A 20,659-nucleotide genomic window follows, 5' to 3' on the forward strand; every position below is an offset into this window, starting at 1 on the left:
AAATACCAGTGGATCATGTCAATTTCTAGGGGACAGACTGATCTCCTGGTTCAGCAAGAAGCAAACATCCATAGCAACTTCCACAACTGAAGCAAAATATCTTGCTGCCGGAAGCTGCTGTGCTCAACTGCTCTAGATTCAGCAACAACTGAGAGATTATGGAATTGATACTAAAGAATCGCCCATATTCTGTGATAATACAAGTACGATTGCTATCACCTACAATCCAGTTCTTCACTCCAGGACCAAGCATATAGATGTCAGGCATCACTTCATCAGAGATCATGCCTTGAAGAAGAACATCAGACTGGAATACGTCTCAACTGAGCAGCAAGCAGCTGATATCTTCACCAAACCACTGGCTGAGACTAAGTTTTTTCATTTTCGCAATATACTTGGATTAATTGATTTATCCTAATCAGTCTTGTTGCTATCTTGGTGGTTAATTCTTTTGTCAGTTTTACTGTCTTTTACTGATCACTCAGTTAGTTCTTTATTTTTTTTACTCTCAACTGATGTCAGTTAATCTTCTATCAGTTCATTGTATTCAGTACTTGTGCTTATAATTTACTTATCAACTGATGAAATCAAGTAATGCAGGAAAATAACAATACAGAGATAAACTGATAACATCATTTCATTCATTTGAGGAAATTGTTGCGAATTACATTATACAATTCCTCCTGAACAAAAACCCTCCCTTTGGCCATCCATTGATTTATATCTCCAGTGCAAGTCTTATGAAAGCTGTCAGACTGAGATATGAGCTCCAGGATCCTCCTCTCCTTGTAGAGCATCAGCTCTTAAATATTGTCTGGTTCGAAAATATTCATAGCATGGGCAACGTGCAAGCGTTCCCGATATTTCTCCAGTTTTTCCAGCAAAATGGGAGTGTTTGACATCTCATTCTCACAAAGAAACTGAAGTTCTTGGAGATTCTCCCAGTAGCGTAGAATTTGATGGAAAACATCATCTTCCATCTCAACCTTTCTCTTCTCAAGAGCTGCTTTCATGAAATCTTCAGCCATGTCCGGAGACTTTGAACTGCTTGCACCTGCCATTTTCTTTACTGAATATAATTTGCTAATATATTTGCGACTAACTGAGCTACTCTTATTTATAGAACAGGACAAAGAAGATGAAAGGACTATTTCATTATGACAGACGTTTACATTATTAAGCATCAGGATTTCTTTTAATTAATCTTGTTTATATTCTCGAAATTTTCTTTTATGCATCTATGAAGGGGGAATATTAGTTTTAAGAGGTTAACTGAGAAGACAATTGTTAGTCAACTCTCAACTGAGGACACAGTCTCACAACTGATCATTCAGTTGAGCTTTTCACTAATCTTCTCATATAAGTTAACTAATTAACCATATTATATTCCAAATCAAGTGATGCGTGACTGTTCTTCAAGCATTAAATGCTACCCTTCAGCAAATGATTGGTGGAAACGTGGACAACTTTTGAACCGTTTAAATTACACACGCTTACAGCACACGTACACACGTTGTAATTCAGAATTTCTATGGACTGACACGTGTCCAAAATTTGAATAGTCACGTATATGTACCATTCCCCGCTCAATTTCAGTTTTACTTTACGTTTATCTACAAACTCTTGAGAGCAAAAACAAATCCCATCCTTCTATTTTCTAGGAATTCATTCAGTTCCAAATGGCGAATCAAACTCCCGCTTATATGCTGAATGCAATGGCTATCAACTTCGGATCGATTCTATCCTTCGGCAATGCTGATGTCAAGACCGTATTTCAAAAACTGGGTTAAGGACATTCTTGGGACAATCATAACAAAAGATCTACCCCAAAGAACTTCAGGAATTCTACTCTAGCGGTATGATCAATTCTGATGGAAACATCACCTCTACTATCAATGGTCAGTTGCTGACCATCTCTGAAGATTCCTTTGGAGAAATCTTTTTTTTACCATCTGAAGGACTGGCACACCTCTCTGATGTAAAAGCATTTGATGTTGAAGAAATGCAAACCTCACTTTCTGCTGATGGACGGAAAATCAAAGTTTCTGATCCAAAGAAGGAGCTGAAGCACGAGGTTCAGTTACTTGCTGATATAATCGCCAAAGGGATTTTGGCGAAAGCTGGATCTTTTGCTGCACTTACGTTGGAAAACTTTCAGGCATTTTCTATCATTATGGCTGAACGTAAACTCAACTGGAAGCATCTCATATTCAATATTTTAAAGAATATGTTTCTATCATCCAAACAGTCCAAAGGCTTTGCCGTGCAACTGAGCTATTTGCTGAAAGTGAAGGGGTTAGTGGCAGATGATTCAGAAAAATCATCCAAATTCAAAGTCTTCAATGCGAAGAATACTATGCCACTCAAGACCAAATTAGACATCTCTCCTGTTCAGTTTGTAATGATAAATCAGGAGATTGGGACTCAACAGGCGGCCCCTAAATCAGTGAAAAAGGCCAAGACATTGGCTCAACTGAAGTCAGCAAAAAGGAAATTAGTTGTGGGTGAATCAGATTCAGAGAAAACTCCTTCCCCAAAGATCGCCAAGAAACCAAGGACCCAGAGAATTAAGCCAACAACTACAGAGGAATCTATTCCTACTGACATGCCAATTTCTTCAGATGTTCAGTAGCCAATTGAAGCAGTTCCTCTGAAGATCATCCCACCAGAAAAATCAGCTAGTGCAAAGAAAGAAACAATTAGGATCAAAGATCCTCTGATTAATATTGCTCGTCCTACTGTTCTGGCACCTGCCTGACCCAAAGGCATCACTATTATAGAACGGGTGGATGCTATTCGAACTGGTCTGGAAATTCCACACATCCTCAGTTCTGATAAAGTCAAGGGCAAATTGATTTAAGAGCCTAGGCCTTCCAATGCCATTCAGACCCACATTGACCTTGTTTGGGATAGAGTTAAAAATTTTGCAGCATCAAAACTTCAACTGTATGATGCTTGGACAGCTTATCGTACTCATATTTTTGCCAAGCAACTGAAAAAGAAATCCCAGCTGAACAAGTACATCAAACTGGAAGCCTTTGTCCTCAAGATGGTCAAAGCGGCAACAATTGTTCAAGCTCTGGGAGAAAAACTTATTTGTTTGATCAGATGAGAGCGAAGAAGTTATCACAAATTCTTGACAAACTGAAGGCTAACTACGTTCTAACAAATCCTACTGCCTATGCTGATCATGGGGTGATAACTCAGCTAGACACTGGTATGATTGGTTTGCTTTCTCAGATAAAGTTTTGAGAAATGGATCAAGAATTAGTCCTTCATCAAGGAGATCCAGACGATGATGAGGAGGAAATAGTTGAAGAACCTTCCTCTCAAAAGAAAGAATCAGCCTCAGAACAGGCCATTAAGAACAGGCCATTATTCCAACTGAAGAGCCAGTTCAGGATTTACCTTAATCATCTACTGGTGAGCATCAAATGTACACTGAATCCGAATTATCTTTCGCAAACATTGATGAACTTATCCAAGCGGTGGTGCAAGAATCCAAATTAAGTGAACCCACCTCTAATCCAGTTGATCACCCCGTTGATCAAATCCATCCAGAGGTTCCTATCTCTTTAGAAGCACAAGTTCAGCAAGATCTATCTGCTGAACAAGCTATTCCAACTGTTGTGCTAACTGATTCCCAAGATAACCCTCTAGAAGCACCAGTTTTGGCTTTATCAGATCCTATTATTCTTCTAGGAAGCTCATCTGCTGATCAGAATCCAACTTCTCCACCTCCAATTCCAGAAGAAGTTGCTGCAATCACTTCAGTTCAGATTGTTGCTGAAACAGTAGCAACTGATCAAGAGTTGATTATATTTGATCAAACTACAAGAGGACCGGAATTATCTCATCAGTCTCCTCCTCCATCCTCATCAGATTTTGATCTTGTTCTCAAAGAAGTTCAGATATGCAGGATAGTATAAATCAGATGCTCTCAGCCATCTCAAAGATTCAGAATATGCAACTGTCTCACACTCTAAATTTGGAAGACTCTCAACAGTTTAATTCTGAAAATCTGAAAGTTATCCAAACTGCTGTTACCTCTCTCTCATTTGCAATTGAAGAAATCCAGAAGAATAAGGGGATAGCCTTGAGTCTCACTGCAACTCAAAATTATATTAACAAACGAGTTGACAGTGTCGAGACACTCGTCTCCAGGAAGATAGATTTGCTGCAAGTCACAATGACCTCTGCTATTGAAAACATTTCCACCTCTGTCCGGCTTCTAGCTACTGACGTTCGGAAATTATCTATCAAGATGGAGCTGTTTGACAGAAAGGGGGAAGAGCTCAAAGAGATTCTAGAACAGCAGAAGAAATCTCTATAAACAGCAGTCTTTCTTGTATTTGTGAAGCATATGAGTTCATTTGTTCTACCACTTATTTTATCTAATATGAAGTACAGTTATTCGATTTTCTTTTACTCTAGTTTTGTCAAAACACCATAAAGGGGGAAAATGTTAGAAACTGAATTCCGGTGTTTGAAAAAAAGATAAACCAACTGAACTACGCAACTGAATTTAGCTAACTGATCGACGTAACTGAATTATAACTGAACAGCTAGCTGCTCTTTCAGCTGAACAACTCTTTAGTCATTCTCGTCAACTGACTCTTTACCAGCTGATCTCTCAAGTTGTACACGTCATTAGTTGAAAGCAACAACCGACAAATAGTACAACTACCTGCAAATTATAGTGGAACGCCGCATTTCAGAAAAAGCAGTGTACGACTATCAGAGTATATCGACGTGGCAATCAACGATTAGAACATTCAAATATCTTTTAATGTTACCGTTGAGAAAGAAGCCTATAAATAATCGAAGATAGCAGCCGAAGAAATAACGACTGATTTCAGCTATTACATTCTACTTGTTGTTACGCTGCAAAAATATCTACTCACATTCAGAAGTTAAAAGCTCACGTTTACTAGTTATATCAGTAGCATTCAAGGCTACATTCTCGAGCTTAAATAGCACTGTGTAATCTTTGATAAGTTATTCTAAGTTGTGCTAAGATCAGTTACCATCTGTAAAAGTGTTATATACTAAGAGTTTCAGTTGTGGCAAAGTGATAAGTCCAAACTGAAGTGGGTCAGTGCAGTATCTTGTATTTGATCAAAGTCTTTTAGTGGATATCCTATCTTCGTGATAGAAGGAGTGACTTAGGAGTTATTCAAGTCTCCAAACATCCAGAAACCAATTGTGTGATCTTTACTTCAGTTATTATTTTTCTTGTTAGATACTCTATCTTTCAGTCAATTTATTTCCGCAACTGTTTCATTCAGTTTAACTGATTGTCATTGACCGACGTGATACCTAGTATCAGTTTGTAAAAAAACTGAACTCAAATTGTCGAAGAATATTTAAATTTGAGGAGTGTTTATTCAGCCCCCTTCTAAACACTCTTTATTCGTTTAACCGATCCTTTCAGCTTGTTTTTTTTCCCGAACCTCATCATACCCTTCTGTTGGGATCGGTTAGGGGGATCACCGTTGAGCTATAATAGCTCGGTTCTTGAAATATTTAACACCGATAAATTAAATCGAGTTTGGTTAAAAACCAAGCGGAAGATACTCAAAATAATCTTTCGTGGAAACCTATTAAATATTTTGTAAACCATTTAAAATATATGCAAGTTGAATGAGAAAAAATATTTCAGTTGAAGCATTTTATCAAACACTTGTATGCAATATTTTGGTATTTGAAGAATACATAAAATGCTTCAACAATGCATCCTTAAAACAATGAAAATGATAAGTAAATGCAATAAACAAATAGACACGAATTTGTTTATGGATGTTCGGAGATTTAAATACTCCTACGTCACCCCTTCTTCCCCTTGGGAAGTATTCACTAGAAGACTTTGATTTATACAACACTTTGTACAAACCCATTCAGCTAGGAATTACCCACTGCCTAAACTGAACTCCTAGCACTCAAGATTGTAGGCACCACCTCACAATCAGCATATTGTTTAATGTCTCATATGCAAAGACTACACACACAAGTTTTACGTCTTTGTGCAAGACTCACTCAACTAATCTTTGAACTTCAACTCTCTTGTATATGTTTGAGTGATCGTGTGTGAAGAATTTATCAGTTACAGTGTACATTTCAAATGTATCCTCACACAAGGGCTTGTGCTCTCAACTAGCTGAATTCTTCATGCTAACTACCCATGCTTTGAATCAACTTCAAAAGCTCTTGTTTGACCTTCAATATGTTGTATTTATAAGCCCCGACAATGATATATACGTTAGACACAAGAATATGACCGTTTGGAAAGTTTCTGTACGATTTGTGAAATTGCAACGGTCAAATTCAGCTTGCTGGGCATTTTCTCGACTAGTCAACTGGTCAACTCTGGTCAACTGGTCAGCAGCTGGTTCAGTTCGGTTCAGTTGGTCAGCAGCTGGTTCAGTTCAGTTGGTTGGTCAGCAGCTTCAGTTGGTCAGCAGCTAGTTCAGTTTATCTGGTCAGCAGCTAAGGCAGTCGTGGCTACTGTAGTAGAAGATTCTCCTTCTCGAGTTTGCAACTCAAACTCGTAAGCTTTCAAATCAGCAAATAGATCATGAAGCTCAACTTTGTTCAGATCCTTGGATTCCCTCATTGCCATAGTCATCACGTCCCACTCCTTGGGAAAACCTTTGATTACCTTCAATGCAAATTCTTTGTTTGTATACACTTTTCCAAGTGCATTTAATTCATTGATGATGCAGCTGGTTCTTTCATCATATTCATGCATCGTTTCACCAACTCTCATTTTGATATTGTCAAACTTCTGAACAGCAACAAAAAGTTTGTTTTATTTGGTTTGTTTGTTCCCTTCGCAAAGCAAGATCAGCTTCTCCCAAATCTCTTTGGTTGTCTTGCACATTTTGATTTTGCTGAAGGTTACTTTATCCAGCGTCTTGTATAGTATGTCCTTTGCCACATTATCCATATTGGCTTTTATTTTATCCTTTGTCGTCTATTCTTCTCTAGGCTTTTCTATACGATGAGGTGCCCCATCAGTAATGGCAACAGCTGTGTTGGCTTTCAAAATCTTCACGGTCCGTCAGTTATGACGTACCACATATCATCATCTTGTGCAGCTAAGTGAGCCTGCATTCTTATTTTCCAGTCATCAAAGTCCTCTCTGGAAAACATCGGGATCTTGTTAAAAGAAGACATACTGAACAGTTTGAGTAAGATATTCTGAGACGAGATACAACTGCGCTGATACCACTTGAAAGGATCAGTTACACGGATGAAAGGTGTTTAGAGGGAGGGTTGAATAAACACTTTACGAATTTTATATTCTCTTCGAAGATTTGGATTCAGTTCTGTTACAAATTGAATCTAGGTATCACGTCAGTCAATGACAATCAGTAAACTGAATAAAACAGTTGCGGAATATGAACTGACGTAAAAGAACACAATTGTTTTTGGATGTTCGGAGACTTGAATAACTCCTACGTCACCCCTTCTATTACGAAGATAGGATATCCACTAAAAGACTTTGATCAAATACAAGACTTGTACTGACCCACTTCAGTTTGGACTTAACACTGCCAAGACTGAAACTCTTAGTTTCAAACGCTTTTACAGTCCTTGACTGAACTTAGCCCAACTTAAAGAATTAGCAGATATTGCAAGGTGCTAGTAAGCTCAAATGTATATCCTGAATGCTACTGATAGAATAAGTAAGCGAGAGCTTTCGATATTTGAATGCAAGTAAAGAATTTTGCAGCGTAACAGCAAGCTTCAAAGATATTCGAATTATGTTGTTTGTTGAGTTGATTCTCAGCTGCTCTCTTCAACTATTTATAAGCATCCATTTCAACGGTAACATTAACTGTTGTTTGAATATTATATCCGTTGATATGCCAGTCGTTATTATTCTGACAACCGTACTCTGTGACCTCTGAAATGCGGCGTCCCACTAATATTTGCAGACTGTAGTGGTACTATCTGTCGGTTGATAATGACGTGTTCAACTGAATTAATCAGCTGCTGGGTAATTAGCCGGTAAGGAGAATAACTGAGGTGCATTTCAGTTGCGTAGATCAGTATAATATATTCAGTTGCTGAGTTCAGATTACTAGATACAGTTGGTTCGCATAATCAGTTGGCAATTTGTCAAACGTCGTAATTTTGTTTCCAACAATTTCCCCCTTTAAGGTGTTTGACAAAACTAAGCACAAAATAACTGAAAAATTGAACTTTTCGTAGATAACATAAAAGTTTTGATATTGAATTGAGTAACAAACAATGACTTAAAGACTGCTCTTCTTTTGTTGATCTAGCAGCTCTTTGATCTCAAGCTGATCAACTAAGCAATGATGCCATGACATTGTACATCAAAAATTTCGGAAGATTTATGAGGAAAATCAGGGAAATTTTCAGAATAAATATCAAAGAAGCAATTCCAAGGAAGAATCAAATTCTTGCTACGACTGTGGCAAACCAGGTCCCTTCATTGCTGACTGTACCAAACCAAAGAAAGACAGTCAAGGCTCAACTGAAAGAAGAAAGAAACCATATGAGCACAAAAAGAGATCCAAGGATGATAAGAAGTTCTCTAGGAAGAAGCATGAAGTGCTCTTGGCTGAAGAGAGCAAATCAAAATGGGCAGAAACTGAATGCGAGGGGTCAGAACCAGAAACTTAATGCAGTTCCAGTGACATTGAAGAGTAAGTGAAATGTTTGATGGCTGTTGATACAGAACTGGAGTTCAGCAGTCAACAGGTATTTGACTTTAGCTCAACTGATTTTACCAGAGAAGAACTTATTTCAACTCTGCATGATATGGTTAGTGAGTATCATAAGCTTGCCTTATCATTTGAAAAGGTTAGAGCAAAGCAAACTGATCCTATAGACAATAAGACTAAAACTGATGAATCAGTTGATATGTTGAGTCTGAAAAAGGAGATTTCTGAACTCAATACTGAAAGAAGCAAGGATCAATTAATGATTCAAAAGTTAATGCTTGAAAATTCAAAGAAAACTGAGCTTATTTAGGCCTGGAACAAGTCACCTGTTGCATTGACTGATATACAAAACTCACAGAAATCAGTTACTGATAAAACTGGTTTAGGGTTCAGTAACCAAGATGAAATGTCTCCCAAAGATACTCGACCAAAACTGAATATGGATAAAGGGAAATACATTCACTTTGTCAAATCAGTTATGGTACAAGAACAACCGGAACCAAGTAAACTGGTTGAACAGCCAACTGAAAGTATGAACAAGGGCAAAAGATGTGGTATTGGTTATAGCCCAAAGTGGTAACTGATTCACGTAGTCATCCACCAAAAAGCTTTAGCAAAAAATATTCAAATGGCTACTCCAATCACTATAATAGGAAGCAAGTTCAGAAAAGATACTGGCTGAACAATCGGTTGAGAAGGACAAATCACATGTTGTATCTTCTGCACACTATACACCAAGCACACACAGATCGAGAAAGACTATCTGGAATACATCAACTGGACGGTCAGTTAGACTGATCCATGTCTGGATTCCTAAAGGACTAATCAATTTTGGACCCAAATAGAAAAGGGTACCAGAATCTTATCTTTTGTGTGATTGTAGGTAACAGGTACAAGCATTGAATCAATATGGTACTTGGATAGTGGATGCTCACGAATGACAGGAGAGTCAAACTTGTTATCTCAACTGGTTAAGTACACTGGACCAAACATCAGTTTTGGAGAAAATTCCAAAGGTAAAAATGTGGGTAAGGGTAAGCTTATCCATGGTAACTTTATCATTAATGATGTTTTATTAGTTGAGAATCTCAAGTATAATCTGATTAGCATCAGTCAATTATGCGATAATGGATTCTCAGTTCAGTTTGACAAACATTCTTGTTCAGTCAAATGCTCAACTAATGAGGTCATCTTAACTGGCAAACGGTGTGGAAATACTTACAAAGTCAGTTGGAATGATCAAACTTATGCACCAGTATGTTTAGTTGCTTCAAAATTTTCTCAAAACTGGTTGTGGCATAAGAGATTAAACCACCTGAATTTCAAATATATTGCATATCTGAGTAACCATGATCTTGTCACTGGTTTGCCAAAAATGGATTTTATCAAAGATAAAATTTGTCCAGCATGTCAGTTTGGTAAACAAGTAAAATCCTTTTTAAAAACAAGGTCCGTAAATCCTCTTCCCGATGCTTAGAGCTGTTGCACATGGATCTATTTGGTCCAATACTAGTCATGAGTTTAGGGGGAATGAAATACACCTTGGTTGTTGTATACGATTTTTCAAGATTTACTTGGGTTATTTTTCTCAAAACAAAAGACCAAACTGCTGCACAACTGATCAAGCTTTTCAAAAGATTATTAAATGAAAAATCAGTTGATATTTATAGAATCAGATCCGATCGAGGAACTGAATTCATCAATCAAATTCTTTCAATTTTTTTAGAAAATACTGGAATTAATCATGAGCTCTCAGCAGCTAGAACTCCTCAGCAAAATGGTGTAGCTGAGAGGATAAATCGAACTCTTAAATAAGCTGCTAGAACAATGCTTGTTGATTCTGGTATCTCTCAAAAATTTTGGGCAGAGGCAGTAAACACTGCGTGTTATACTCATAACAGATCAATGATTAATAAGAATCATATGAAAACACCTTATGAGATCTGGCATGGAAGAAAAAGTGTGGTTTCATACTTCATATTCGGCTGCAGATGTTTCATTCTTGACAATGGCGAAAATTATTTAAAAACTTTTGATGCAAAATCTGCAGAGGGAATATTTCTTGGATATTCTTCGATGAGCAAAGCTTATATAGTTTTTAATAAAAACTCTTTGAATGTTGAAGAATCTATTCATGTTGTTTTTGAAGAAACTGAACTAACTGATAAGCCAACTGATCCAGTTGAGCTAGTGGATAGATTTACAGATATCAGTTTGAAGGATGATGATGAAGAAGACAATCATATCAATCAAAACAACCTCCAAACACCTGAACCAGAAGTATTAGATCAACCAGCTGAACCAGAAGTTGTTCCTAATGATCAGTTGATAGAGCAAACAAATGATATTCATTCACCAACTGAAACCGCTCCAACTAACACCGAAAACATTCAGTTGCCCACAGAATCAATTGCTGACTTAGAAGCAATAAACGTTGAACTCAGATGGAAGAAATCACATCCTCCAGAACTGGTGATGGGTAATCCATCTGATCCGGTGAGAACAAGAAATCAGATGCTCAATCTATTTATTCACTCAGCTTTTGTATCTCAACTGGAACCAAATAAAGCTGATGAAGCTCTTGCTGATCCAAACTGGATAAATGCAATACAAGAAGAGCTAAATCAGTTTATCCATAATGATAGAGGTGGATTTTACTTGTTTTTCATATCGTGTCTTGTTGCATTGTGTTGCAGTTATCACTTAGATTTCGTTCATTTTGTGTTGTTTTAGCATAATCTATGTCTTTGCGTCGCTCATGTGTTTAGTGGCGAAAATGCAGGAGATTTGCGAAGAAACTGAAAAAAGAGGAAGAAAGTCGAGAGACCTCCGCCCGGGCGCACAATTGCATCCGCTCGGGCGCGTTCAAGTTTGGAGAAAGTTTTGTTTTGCGAGAGCCATCCGCCCGGGCGGATATTTAGGTCCGCCCGGGCGCGTCAAAGAAAAGATTAAGAAGAATTTGCGAAGACCCTCCGCCCGGGCGCGCCAAAGAAAAATTAAAAGTCAAGATCTGCGAGAGTTATCCGCCCGGGCGAAAACTTACATCCGCCCGGGCGCATTCGTATTTTTGGAAAAAAATAATGGACGATTTCTTCCCTTAATTCTGAAGAGGGAAGATATGGTAGGGGGAGGCACGAATTCAGGGATGATTCAGACTTCGTTTTTCAGCCGTCACTAGTTTGGAGAGCATTTTTGCGCTTGGATTGAAGATTTGAAGTTTTCCGGGCGTCGTTCTTCGCGTTTTTCGTCAATCCTAGTATTTCTTATTTAGTTTTAACATTTGAATTTTGTTTTGTTTATTTTCAGTCATGAATTTTAGTAGCTAACTTTATTATTTGTTGGGATTAAAGGGGATCCTACCCCGAACGTTGATTTGAATTAATTTATATTTCGGTTGTGCGTTATACTTGATTTTACTACTGTTTTGTCGTGTCATTAAAGCGTAGCTAACTTTAACCACGTTTTCATTTCACGAGTGAGTTCGAGAGAATAACGAGTGATAGGATCGAGTAGTATAATCCGCGGATCTACAATTTACATAGATGTATGAAATTGGATACGTGCCGATAGTCATAGTCCTTAGGGACGAAAACTAGGGGATTTCATTGGTCGAAATGCGATTTGCTCTTGATAAATAATTAAAGATATTTAATTACTTCATTGAGTAGAATTAGTTTGGCATAACTCGAGGGAGTGTGTTCAATAGATTAGGAAATCCTGTCGGAAGCGTAGATCACGATCAAACGAATTAATTAATTAACGAGGGGTAGGTGAACCGAGATTCCCAACAAATCCATTTTTCATTGAATTTTGCTCAACCATTTTAGACATTATATCTCATTACTTGATTTTGAGTCTTTTTATTTGCATTCTTATTTGATTTTAGTAGTAATAAAACAATCAAATCACTTTTCGTTGCTAAATGTTCAATAGATGAAAATAATAATTGTTAAACACAGTCTTCATTGGAACGATACTCGTACTCTTGTACACTATATTATTACTTGACATCGTGCACTTGCGATTAATTTTTGAGCATACAAAATCATATTTTATTGGGGATTTCACTGTGCAAGTTTTGCTCGATCAAGTTTTTGGCGCCGTTGCCGGGGACTGTTAATCTACAATTTTATTTTTAGTTATTTTCTTTAGCAATATTTTTATTTCTCTTGAGATAACACTTCACATTTTATTACAGATATCTCTTCCAGTGCATGCCAAAGTCACTTGACGTGGAGCTTGAGTTTGATCCCGAAATTGAAAGAATCTTCAGCAGGAGAAGACAACAACAGAGGCTTAAAGAACTGATGGAGAGACACGAGCCAGAACGTGAGGAGGAACAGCGTGAAAATAGACAAGTCGAGATGCCACGCTGCATACCGATGCTGGAGTATGCCCAACCTTCTTTGGAGGGTGCACGCCCAAGCATTGTGAGACCTATCGTGCGGGCAAATCACTTTGAAATCAAGCCAGCCATAATCCAGATGATTCAGAACACAGTCCAATTCGGAGGAACTGCAGTAGATGATCCAAACAAGCACATCGCAGATTTTCTTGAAATTTGCGATACTTTTAAATTCAATGGAGTTTCTGATGATGCTGTTAGGTTGAGTTTATTCCCTTTCTCCTTACGTGATAAAGCTAAAGCGTGGTTAAATTGTTTGCCTGTAGGTTCGATCGCTACGTGGGACGACATGGCGAAAGCTTTTCTCATCAAATACTTCCCTCCCTCCAAGACCATGAAGCTGCGGGCAGACATTACAACATTCGCTCAATTCGATCAGGAATCTTTATATGAGGCATGGTAACGCTTCAAGGACCTACTACGAAGATGCCCACATCACGAGTTACCACTTGGGTTAGTCGTTCAAACATTTTATTACGGTTTGCTTACTCCTAATCGTACTATGATAGATGCTGCTGCTTGTGGCAACCTTTTGAGGAAGACTGCGGAAGAAGAGTATGAGTTGTTGGAGGAGATGGCTGCTAGCAGTTATCACCCTCAATCTGACAGGAACAACCAGCGGAGAAGTGCAGGAGTTCACCAGGTAACCGATTTTTCTGCTATTACTGCACAACTGGATGCATTGAACAGGAAGCTGGATGGCTTGAACATGGGTGGCACAGCTATGCGTCTGCAAGAGATATTCTGTGAGAAATGTGGAGGGGAACACTATGTGAAAGACTGTCAAGATGGAAATCCCTTTTATGTGCAAAATGAGGCACCGGTGAATCAAGTGGGAGTCCAAAACCGCCCAAGGAATGACCCTTATTCGAACACATACAATCCTGGGTGGAGGCAACATCCCAACTTCTCATGGGGCGGTCAAAACAGTCAGAATAGACCGCAAGGAGGACAAAAATATGGAAAACAACCGATGTACAGATCCGACCCTCCTAGAGAAGAAAAGTCCAACTTGGAACAAATGATGTCTAAGTTTATTTCTTCCACTAAAACTCGACTCCAAAACCAAGATGCATCGATAAAGGGGCTCGAGAATCAAATTGGACAGTTGGCCAAGATGATAGCAAGTAGAGAGCCGGGCACCTTGCCAAATAATACCGAGACTAATCCCAAAGAGCAAGTGAAGGCCATTGAGTTGAAGAGTGGAAAAGTTTTGGAGTCAAGAGAGAAAGAAAAAATTCAAGTGCCGGATGAACAGATTGCGACATCTAAAGGTAAGTCTTCTAACTCTACACCAACACCCACTGCACAACATAAAATTGTGATACCTCCCCCTTTTCCTGCTGCATTGAAAAAAGCAAAACTAGATGCACAATTCGGTAAGTTTCTTGAGGTGTTTAAAAAGTTGCATATCAATATTCCCTTTGCCGATACTCTAATGCAAATGCCTAGTTATGCTAATTTTTTGAAGGACATTTTAGCTAATAAGAGGAAGTTGGAGGATCATATGACAGTGAACTTAACCGAAAATTGCTCCGCTTTGGTGCAAAACAAAATCCCTCCAAAACTGAAAGACCCAGAGAGTTTCTCTATTCCTTGCATGATTGGTGACGTTGTTTTTCATAAGGCATTGTGTGATCTTGGTGCAAGTATTAATCTTATGCCTTTATCTGTGTTTAGGAAACTTGGGTTGGGAGAGCCAAAGCCAACGAGGATGTCGTTACAGCTGGCAGACAGATCTGTCAAGTATCCACGTGGAGTGATTGAGGATGTGCTAGTGAAAGTGGACAAATTCATTTTTCCAGCAGATTTCGTGGTGCTCGACATGGAGGAGGATATAGAGATGCTTCTAATTTTTGGGAGACCATTCCTTGCGACTGGCAAGGCACTGATTGATGTAGAAGAAGGGAAGTTGAGATTGCGAGTGGGCGAGGAGGAGATTACTTTTGATGTTTTTAATGCACTTAAGCAAACACTGCATTCTGATAGCTGTTTTAGAATTGATGCTTTTGACTCTCTTGTGTCTCACTATGTGCAGGATGCTTTTAGGGACCCTTTGGAAGCCACTATCACTAATGAGTTGGGAGAAGAGGAATCGGATGATGAAAAAACAGAAATTGTGGCACATCTCAATGCCAACCATCCATGGAGAAAGCCAATGAAGATGCAACTGGAGGACCTAGGAGAACGCAGAGATTTGATCCCTCCAAAGTCGAGCATCGAGGAGCCACCGACGCTTGAACTCAAGCCCTTACCTCCGCACTTAAAGTACGTATTCCTAGGTGAGAATAACACGTTGCCTGTCATTATTTCTGCTGCTTTGACAGATGCTATGGAGGACAAATTGTTGCAAGTTCTCAAAGAGCACAAAAGGGCATTCGCTTGGAAGGTCGCAGACATCAAGGGAATCAGTCCATCGATATGCATGCATAAAATCTTGATGGAAGAAAAGTACTCACCTCTCGTGCAACCTCAAAGACGACTAAATCCAAAGATGCAAGAGGTAGTGAAAGCTGAAACTATCAAGCTTCTCGATTCAGGTATTATCTACCCTATTTCCGATAGTGCTTGGGTAAGTCCGGTTCAATGTGTGCCTAAGAAAGGTGGGATTACGGTGATCACCAATGAAAAGAATGAACTTATTCCCACGAGAACTGTTACGGGGTGGAGAGTGTGTATTGACTATAGGAAGTTGAATGATGCCACCCGTAAGGACCATTTCCCCCTTCCCTTTATTGATCAAATGTTGGAGAGATTAGCGGGGCATGAATTTTATTGTTTTCTAGATGGATATTCGGGGTATAATCAAATCACAATTGCACCTGAGGACCAAGAGAAAACCACTTTCACTTGTCCTTATGGCACGTTTGCTTTTCGCCGAATGCCTTTTGGTCTTTGTAATGCACCTGCTACATTTCATCGCTGTATGACTGCTATATTCCATGATATGATTGAAACCTTTCTTGAAATATTTATGGATGATTTTTCTATCTTTGGTGCAACGTTTGATGAGTGCTTGCAGAATTTAAGATCCGTGTTGAGAAGATGCGAGGAGACGAACTTGATGCTCAATTGGGAAAAGTGCCATTTCATGGTACAAGAGGGAATTGTTTTAGGGCACAAGGTTTCGGAGCAAGGAATTGAGGTGGACAAGTCAAAAATTGAAGTCATAAAGAACCTACCACCACCAGCCTCAGTAAAGGGAGTTAGAAGTTTTTTAGGCCACGCCGGTTTCTATCGGCGGTTTATCAAAGATTTTTATAAAGTTGCCAAACATCTATCCTCTCTACTTATGAAAGATATGCTGTAACGCCCCGAAAATTTTAAGGTCCACGCAAACCACGTGCATGCAATTATTAAATTCTCTTGCATTTTAATTATTTGTTTTAATTGCATGAATTAATTATGTTGTGCATATTTGCATGTTTAAATTATATTTTTCTACATGGTTGCATTAAAAATGTATTTTTAAAAGGTTATTCAAGTGACGATCGAGGAACGGGGACCGAGGGCTGAAAAATAGAAAAGGATTTTTATAAAATGATTATTTTTAATTATTTAAAATATGGCCGATGCTTTTAAGTATTTTTGAAAATTAAGGGTTTTTAAGGTGATTTTATACGCCGGGGCGTAAATTTTATCCGTGTTGGTTTTTTTAACTAAAATACGAGCTTTTTGGCAACCCGGCTAATAAATTCACATATTTAATAAAAGAAAACTTTGTTAATATTTTAATTATGTCCTAATTAGACTATTGGGCCTAATTAGAAGGCTTAATGGGCCTAAAGCCTAGTTAGTGGTTAATTAGAGTATATAATGTATTAAAAATCCCAAAACCCTTCACTTTGCAAATAAGAAAATCGGCCACTCAATTATTTATTCTGAAAACTCTCCCCACACTCTCACAAACACACGAAACAACACAAAAAAATCAGAGAAGGCTTCAAGGGATTTTTCGAAAGGTTCTAGTTTGGGCAAGCCAAAGTTGTCCTCCGTTCTTCGTCGTCAAAGGATATTCGAGCGTAATCTACGCAAAGGCACGCCATAATTCTCCTTTTACTCATCCATCACACCATAGTATTTATTTAATTGTGTTTTGCATGAAAAACAAATTGCACATCATGAAATTTTCGTAACTATGCCTGTGTGTGGGGTGAACTCTTGTTTCTTGGTTCAAAAATCATGTTTGATTTGTGTTAAAGGGCTGCCATGGTTAGGGAATGGATTAAGGGTGTTTTACACAAGGTTTAGGGTCCTAGAAACACACCTAATAAGCTGCAAACTTGAATAATAAAAGCTGGAAAAAAATACGTAGGCAGCAACTATAGTAAGAACCGTGAGGGTGTGTTGTGATGCAAGGGGGTTGAGAGCTTTGCATGGGGCTTGGGGGCTTGGACCAGGATCGAGCTAAGACAATGGGTGAGGCAGGAGCAGGGTCCAAGCCATGCTAGGATGCGACCTTAGAAGGCTGGGAGGAGTCCTATCCATCGAGGACTCCTACCCGAGAAAGGAAGCAATGGTGCGCAGGGTTCAGCGCTTGAGTAGGGCTAAGGGGCTCGGCCTGGGGGTCTGGGCAGGGGCTAGGTTAGGTCCTTAGGGTCCTAAGAAGGGGCACAAGGGGCTGGTTCAAGGTCTGGTGTGGGTGGCTAGGTCCTATCAACAGAAACGTGGAGTCCAAGGTAGGTGGGTCTCTCGGCCATGTGTGCAATTGCTGGTAAAGCTTCGGTTGTGGAGCTTGGGTTGGTCTGGGCAGGGGCTGGGCGTGGTCCAGGGAAGGTTAGGGTCGTGTGGGCTCGGTGGGGGCATGGTTAGAAGAGTCCTAGTTGGGTTAGGTGTCCTAGACATACAAGGAAGCACCCACACAACACAACAGATTTTTGGGTCAACTTCAGTAGGCTTTTTGAGCGGGTTAGGGTCATGTGTTCAGGCTGGGCTTGCACAGTAGGGTCCCTAGATGGGTTGGCTAAGTTTTGGTTCAAGGTGGCTCGGGCGTCGCTCGGGTAAATTAGGATATAGCTCGGTGCGTTCGATAAGGTGTCTAAACGAAAATAATAAAGCTAAATTTAAATCCAAGGGTCCATGGGGGTGGCTCACGACTTGGAAGGGTAGAATAAATCATAAAAAGGTTATGGTAAAAATTTGGGATCAAAATAACGAGTTTTGGATTTACTCGGAATTTAATCGCCACACAAAACGCTAAATAACGAGTTAATTGAAACGCCTAGTTTTAAGCCTTATAAAATTATGAAAAATTAGGTTTAAGCTTAAATAATTATTATAAGTCTAAGTTTTTAATTTGGGAATTTTATATGAAAGTTTGGTTTAATTCGGGATTAAAAACGCATTAAAACGCTATATTTAAAGATAAATTTAAAAGTCATCGAATTATGCTAAATAAAAATATGAGAAAATTCTTGTAGGCTTAAATAATTATTTGGGACATGTTATAGTCAATGAAATTAAGAAAAAGTCAAAAACGGAAAATTGCACGTCCAGGGGTAAAATGGTCTTTTTACACCTAGAAATTAGTAAACGTAATGGCAGTGCCTTATATGCTGTTTTATATGCTAATATGATTGTTTCAAATGTTTATGAATTTTTATGATGTTGATTTTAAAACGTTTACGACATTTTATGATTTTTATATGTTAAAACGTTTATTTTAAATGTTCATGGATTTTTATGGATTAATCTTTGACATTTAAAAGATATGTTGCATGCTTGGTTTCAAAAATAAAACGATATGCATATACACGATTTTTATTAAGTGATGATAACATGTTGAAGGACGTGAAGGGATTGTGACTACTACATGTTGGAAATATCGTGAGGGTTATGGTCCCAGTGGGAGCCCGACGATCGTGTTTCCTTGGATACGGATACGAATACGTAATACGAATATGAATACGTGATACGAATACGAATATGTTAATACGTTGGCCAGGGCCCAGTTGACCGGTGAGAGTGTTGCTGGTGTCCCCCGCCGCCCAGTACTGTGGTTTTCTTTAGATGGATCCATCGCCCATTAAGATTAAGAATACGAGTCACAATCACGATCTGAATTCAACAAACACGAACATGAACGTGAATACGAATATGAATATGGATACGAATATGGACATGAATATGAATATGTTTAAGTGATATGTTTATGTCTTTTGAAAATGTTTTATGCATCATGAAATGTTTACGAAAACGTTTATGTTTAAAGTTTATGCATCTTCATGAAAACGATATTTTAAGTACAACTATTTTTCACTGTTATATGTTAACTGTATTACGTATTACTCGTTATCAAGGATATGACGTGTTGAGTCTTTAGACTCACTAGGTGTGATGGATGCAGGTTATCATGATAATGCTAATGGAGGTCTTGATGGTTGATCCGACTGGACTGAAGGTGCACATGACCCGAGGACCGACGCTAGTTTCCGCATATATGTTATGATTTACGTTAAAAGATTTTATGACTTTTATCATGAGTATGAGTGGTTTTGAGAGGTTATAGTATGGGCTATACTTTTCAAATGTTATTTTTAGATTTAGAAAAATGTTAGTTAGTTGTTTATTTTAAAATGATGTCAAAAATATTTTATGAAATTTTATGGTTCGGCCGAATGTTATGTGAGGTTAAAAAAAAAAAAAAAAAATGTACTAGTACTTTTAAAGCAATAAAAGATGAGGACGTTTCAGTTGGTATCAGAGCGGTGGTTCCTGTAAAGGGTTGTGCCACCATCAGCGCCGGGAAGATCAGTCGTCAAGCCTCTAAATTGTAAGTTTACATGCTTTATATGATTTTATGATGCTACCTGCATAATTATATGAATTATGTTTTCATGTCACATGTTTAATAGTTTTATGATAAGTTATGATTTATATGCTTTGATTTTTATTCGTGATACGATATGAAATGAAAAATTATTTTATTTTAACGCATGTTGGTTTGTGGTGGAATTGTATTATGTCGATTTTTGGGTTTTAGTATCGACGTTCTATTTTTGGGTTATAAGTTAATCGTAAATTTTATGAATGTTTTGGGACACGTAGATTTTCTAAGAAAATATTTATGATTAATGGGTACTATTTGAATTACTTTTTTTGGGAATTAGACGTAAGGAATAATGACTCGAGGATTTGCATCGACTTTGGGAATAAGAAAAAGTATAAATTGGGACTTTAAGTTTGATGAAAATTAAGATTTGATTATGAGAATTGATTTTGGGGTAAATAAGTTTAAATTTATCGAATTTATGTTATGGGAAACCCGTAGAAGTGAGTTAAGAATACCGAGAACTTATGGGTTAATCGTAGGATTTTCGAAATTAAGGATCAATTAAGATAATTTTTGAGGAAATTATGAATTTATTTTGCAATTTTAAGGAATTTGGGAACTAGTTTAGCAATAAGTGAGGATTGAATGGGTTAAATTGTAAGAATTTTGAGGATTTAGACTTTTAAGAATATTTGGAACCTTGGGATATCTTGGGTTATAGTGTTATAAGGAATGTTGATCGTGGGTTTTTAAGGATGAATCGATATTAAGTTTGAAAAAATCTAA

General features: G+C 38.1%; 1 non-coding gene across 1 annotated transcript; it reads right to left on the reverse strand.

The window, feature by feature from the left end:
• Nucleotides 1-13,439: 13,439 nt before the first annotated feature.
• Nucleotides 13,440-13,545, reverse strand: LOC140817613 (small nucleolar RNA R71). Its single transcript, XR_012114826.1, has one exon. It is a non-coding gene; the product is annotated as a small nucleolar RNA R71 (small nucleolar RNA).
• Nucleotides 13,546-20,659: the final 7,114 nt, after the last annotated feature.

This window comes from Primulina eburnea, chromosome 16, assembly GCF_022965805.1.
Source record: "Primulina eburnea isolate SZY01 chromosome 16, ASM2296580v1, whole genome shotgun sequence".
Lineage (NCBI taxonomy): Eukaryota > Viridiplantae > Streptophyta > Magnoliopsida > Lamiales > Gesneriaceae > Primulina > Primulina eburnea.